Source organism: Odontomachus brunneus, unplaced genomic scaffold (assembly GCF_010583005.1).
Source record: "Odontomachus brunneus isolate Ranch 3 - 2012 unplaced genomic scaffold, Obru_v1 Obru_scaffold_071, whole genome shotgun sequence".
NCBI lineage: Eukaryota > Metazoa > Arthropoda > Insecta > Hymenoptera > Formicidae > Odontomachus > Odontomachus brunneus.
Window position 1 is genome coordinate 72,805 of NW_022639521.1, and position 6,385 is coordinate 79,189.

The following is a 6,385-nucleotide window of genomic DNA, read 5'->3' on the forward strand; positions in this document are numbered from 1 at the left end:
ATATAAGGATACATTATATAAGCATGAATTGTAAGAACATCAGAATCACCGCGTGCGCGCCGATCGTCAGGTTAAGTAATAGTTTAATGCGGTCAGTACATGGATGACCAGTGGTATACCGCTTGGGATCCGAAATTATCGCAGGAGGATTGATGAAAGTTTGGAATGTATTGACAATCTTCGATATCTAGTAGTTCATGAGACATGAGAAAATTAGGAATATAAGTATATTTTTGTAAACATTATGATTTTTCTCATTTTTCACCTTCGCATAATAATTCCCAGTATTTGATTACTATCAATATTTAACAGTGATTTTATTATCAGTATTCACCAGAAATTAAGTACTGGCCAAAAAATTACTGAATTACTGGTAATATTTAATCACTAATAATTTTTCAGTATTTCTTAGTATGATATTTCTATAAGGGAGAACGTCACTTATCAGTATCATTCGGTTTTCTTTCGCGCGCGAATATTCTCAGATTTCACTCAGGGATACGGAAATGATACGTATGCTTTTCTATCGCGTGCGTACATTCTCAGGTTTGACTGAAATGATACGTACGCATTTGTATCGCGCGCGTATTTTTCAGATACCGACTCAAGGTACGGAAACGGTACGTATACCAACGCCATCTGATACGTCATTCCTGTTTCGATCTTTTTCCGGTAGCCGAGTAGCGTGGGTACCGTCCATTAATGTGGTGACAAGCAGTGACGAGGCAGATCGATTGGTCGATCTAATTAATATCAAAGATAATTCTTTTTCTTCCTTAATTTTAATTCTATAAAATATTAAATAAAGTTAGCGAAACAATTTTTACATATAAATTACATAATATTTCTTAATATTTCGTAGAAATTTTCATACAAATATTATGATAAAGAGTTTGAAGTTATTCTAGGTTGCAAAGCCGCATAGAATTTGCTTACTGGTTTTAGATAAGGATGTCATTAGCAGTAAAGGTTTTTAATGTAAGATTCTCTGCTATCGCTGACTCCCATCGACTCCAAGTAGTTGAAAGCGTCGCTCACCGACGGCCGAGAACGCCGCGGAGGCGATGAATCGCAATCAATTAGGTTATTTGTGCTTATAAAAGTCTGTTATAAATAATCTCAATAAAAGAGTATATTATTCATTTGTAAAAGAATTTATATTAATAAAAACGAATTTATAATGAAATAAAAATATCCAATTAATAGCCTAACCTAACCTATATATGAGTGCGCGCGCCTAGCTGCACATGTGTGTGTGCGTCTATACGTGATATACTGAACCTTCCCGTTTTCATTCCGTCCTGAGACTGCCGACATCGCTGCGAACGTTCGCACGACATTCGCAGCGAAATTCTGTAGTAGCTGTTACCCTAGATATAGGGACGTACTCAGAACGTACTCAGTCGATTGCAGTACATATGAGAACATTCTGAGATGATCGCAATATATGCATTGCGATCTACTCAGAACGTCCTCAGAACGTCCCTGTGCTGTTAGGGAAATAAAGATATATATCTTCGCCGGAATTATATTGAATCCAGACAAGTCTTCTAGCCGATCCTATTAAAATATTTCTATCTTCCAGTGTTGTAATATGTATATTAAATCTTCCATTGTCGCGTCTTGTATTATGTATCTTCCATTGTTGTATCTTATTATTGTGTATTCCATTATTGTATTTCTTTCGCTATCGTATTTACCGTTGTTGTATATCTTGATTATTCATCCTACACTTCTCGCGAAAACTCTTACAGGGACTTTTTGTTGTTGTCACACCTATATGCCTTATCCAATGTATCTTCCTTTTGTTTCTTTACTTATATTTAGAGCTGAAAATATAAGAAAATATCTATTTAATGAGCCCACCAACGGTATAATAACTAATTATATATTTTTCTTTCGATGCAAGTAAATCTTGCGGATTGTGTCACAATTTATGTTGACAGGTAAAGGCTTAAGTTGACTTGTGTCAAAGGCTGAATGGCTAGATCATAAATAAAATAAAAAATAAATCTTATATATCATTAAATAATTATAAAAACTTGTACCTGTTACATCTTATCAGAATATACAGACTTGCTAATGTGTTAACATCTCCATATTGCTCAGTCTTTATGTATCTTACATACATCTTTATATTATAGTTATAAATGTATCAACTATTACCTATATTTTATCTAGATATGTCATACATTTAAAAATATAATTCTTTTTCCTATCCCTTGGTTCTTTCAATCAATACACGATATACACATGTCCGTCTCTATCAATGTCAATTAAATCTTAATTTGAGTTTAAGTAAAGAGTTTAAGTAAACTTTGTGTAAAGAGAGTTTAAACTCATGTTAAAAGGTTCATCAACATTGGTACTAATTAGTAATATTCAGGTTAGATAGTCAGGTTTATCTTAAATTATGACAGCATAGTGGGTTCCTCTATAGTTTCCTGCAAGCACAATATATAAATATATAAATATACATATCATCTTCTTATCCTAATTTGAATTTTTCAAGGATAACGCATATTAGCTAAGAGTAGAAGGAAACCGATTTATGCTTCAATGAACAGGACGCTAAGATCATATTCATTCCAGTTCTTCTTCGTCAATCTTCATAATAGATATATTTTCTAATATTGTAACTTCCAATGTTGTACTTTTTGATATTGTATCTTCCGATATAATATCTCCAAGAAGAATTTAGAAAAAAAGAATATATGTAGTAATATATTTGATATTATTTAACCAATATTTTTTATACGGCGTGTAGAAAAATTTCCATGTCAGCGAAATATCTCAGAAAATAGAAATTTTAGAAAAAAATGTTTCAGAAAATAGTTTCGTAGAACTCAAAAAGGTCTATTTATTGACTTTATCAAATTTTATATCTTCTAATGTTATATTTTCAATTTGGTCTGAATTTCTTCAGATTTTGTATTTTCAGCGTTATATTTATCTTCAATGTTTAATGTATGTATCTTCAATATTGTATTTATGATGTTGTATCTTCAAAGTTATGTCTTTATGATGTATCTTCAACAATGTCTCCGATCCGCAAATAATTCAAAGTGTATCCGAGATGTCTTGAGAAGTGTTGTAAAACATTTTGAGCAAATCAAATCAAAACAATCTTCTGATGTTTTATGCTACAGTTAGAGCCCAATTATAAGTTTGATTTTAAAACTGTAGAACTAATGAACTATAAAATGAATTTATAACAAGATTTATATCCCATTTTTAATAGTGCTAAAGTTGCCTAATCTTTACGCCAACTATATACGTAGATACAATATTATATACTATATATATAGTATTATAAACTATATACGTATTATAAACTATATACGTAGATGCAACTATATACTATATATTCGCGCGGAGTTCTATTAAGAAGCAGCTAGTGAGTAATAATATATAGAGGAGACTCTAATTAGTATTATTAAAAATATATATGAAAGGTAAAGAACTTATAACAAAGTTATAACGAGGTCCTACTGTATCTGGATTACTGATGTTATATCTGATATATATCTCCAATGTTATATTTATGATATTGTATCTTTATGATCTTCAATAGAGTATCTTCGATCTTCCAGCGTCATATTTATCATGTATCTTCCTTTTTAGAATTGTATGTTTTATGTATGTTTATATATGTGTGTTTATGTATGTTTTGTTTATGTTGTATGTAATATGTATGTTTTATTTTAATGTTTTATATATATCTTAGAATTATATGTGTTGTATTAATGTTATATCTTCCAATATTATATCCATCATGTGTCTTCTGGTATTGTATCCATAATATATCTTCCAATATTGTTCTTCTTGATATTGTATCTTCCGATGTTGTACATTCGATGTATATTGTAGTCCTCCCCCAACCTGAACAATATCTATACACCGAAGACCACCCTTCCCCCCCCCCCCATACCAAGTGCCTCGAACATTATATCTGTGAAGTCCCGTATCTGTGTATTTCCTGATATTACAACTTCCGATATTTCAATGTTATATTTATTGTTCTTGTATTCCCATTTATATCTGCCGATATACAAGTATCTTCCAGTATTATAATGAATAGTATCTTCCAGTATACAATAGGTCTATTTTTTAGCTAAACTAGGTTATATTTTTTGCGATTAGGATGACTAATATTAATCGATAGTTTACTAACAGAATGAGCAAATGAAGTTCCTACCCCACAAAAACATGCACGTTACACCCACGTGGAATCCACGTGATTTCGTGGATTCCACGTGAACTCTACGTGGCTTCGACGTGAATTCGACGTACGTTCTTGTGGGGTAATTACTCTCTGTCAATTTCTTCTCCAACAATACTAGTTGGTTCCGCTCAATAAATGCCAGTTAACCATCAGTTAAAATTAACTAAAGTTTGCAAAAAGTCATCTTTATTCTTATTTCTACCAACGTCATTTCAATTTTACTATGGGTTTAAATCTTTGTCTGAAGAGATTTAAACTCCGTAAAGGTTTAATCAACGCTGGTAGAAATAAGTATTATAGTGGAACCAGTACGTAACCGAGTGTTGAAGGAAAAAGCAATAAAGATTCTTTCCAGTGCACTATTAGCTAAAAAGAATGGACCTATACATCTTCATATTACTTCTTCAAATGTAATCAACCCTTATAGAAATATCATACTAAGAAATACTGAAAAATTATTAGTGATTAAATATTACCAGTAATTTTTTGGCCAGTACTTAATTTCTGGTGAATACTGATAATAAAATCACTGTTAAATATTGATAGTAATCAAATACTGAGAATTATTATGCGAAAGTGAAAGATAAGAAAATCATAATGTTCACAAAAATATACTTACCAGGTGTAGAAGTATGAAACCGGAATTTTTTTATACAAATAAGACGTCTGTTGTTCGAAAGTGATAAATAATACTTTATTCAAAATAATTTCCACTGTTTTGAACACATTTTTCCCACCTCTCTGGCAGTTTATGAATGCCGTGCCAAAAAAACTTTTCATCTTTTGAAGCGAACCAGTTATCTAGCCATTTTTCCACATTTTCATACGAATCGAAGCGTTGGTTAGCGAGAGCGTGTCCTAGCGATGCGAACAGGTGATAATCGGACGGAGCCAAGTCTGGAGAATAAGCCGCATGCGGTAGTAATTCCCAACTGAACGACTCGATCGTTTCCTTGACCCGTTTTGCTGTATGTGATGGGGCATTATCATGGAGCAAAATGACATTGTGTTGCCTTTTTGCATATTCTGGTCGTTTTTTAGTCAATGTTCGATTTAAATCGATCATTTGTTGTTGGTAGCGATTAGTATTGACGGTTTGACCAGGTTTCAGCAGTTCATAGTTCATAGTTCATAGTTCATAGTTCTTCGTTCCTCACGTCAAAATCACCACTTTTGAATTTTTTAAACCACTCGAAACACTGAGATTTACCAAGAGCATATTCACCGTAAGCTTCGACAAGCATTCGATGTGATTCTGCAGCAGTTTTCTTTAAATGATAACAGAAAATCAATGCTGTCCGCAAATCATAGTTAGTAGGCTCGAAACGTGACATGTTTAAGGTTATACAAAAATATACTAGAGAATGAAAGTTGGGGTTATGTTTGTTGACAATATTCGTCAGCTGTTAGGAGAATATAATAGCGCGGCAGTAGCGGTCTTACGGTCACTAAACTGAACGCTGGCACCATTTATAGGGGAATTCCGGTTTCATACTTCTACACCTGGTATATTCCTAATTTTCTCATGTCTCATGAACTACTAGAGATATCGAAGGTTGTCAATACATTCCAAACTTTCATGAATCCTCCTGCGATAATTTCGGACCCCAAGCGGTATACCACTGGTCACCCATCCATGTACTGACCACATTAAACTGTTGCTTAACCTGACGATCGGCGCGCACGCGGTGACTCTGATGACTCCAACGATGTTCTTACAATTCATGCTTATATTAATATAATGTATCCTTTTATTGTTCACAGTATATTATAACATACCTAGCAAACACCAAATAATGGTTATATAATTTTTACTTGTTGTTTATTGGTTTGTTGATAGATATTGAAACAATGCAACATTCGATATGCGATGAATATTGATGTAATGTAGTGAACCAGTGATAATTACTTTTACATTTTTAACAAAATGTTATAATGATTAATCCAACAAAAAAAATTAAAAAATCCAAGAAAATCCAAATTAAACAAATCGAATTACTAAATTTTGAGAGAAACTTTTAAAAAATATTATTTAAAACAATAGTGTTGTTTCATCAAATGACATGGTTTCCTTGAACAAAATAAAAGTTTTATTTTTATTATTTTAAAAAATGAGATTTCGTTTAAGAATATAATATTTTAATGAAATAAAAAAAAAAC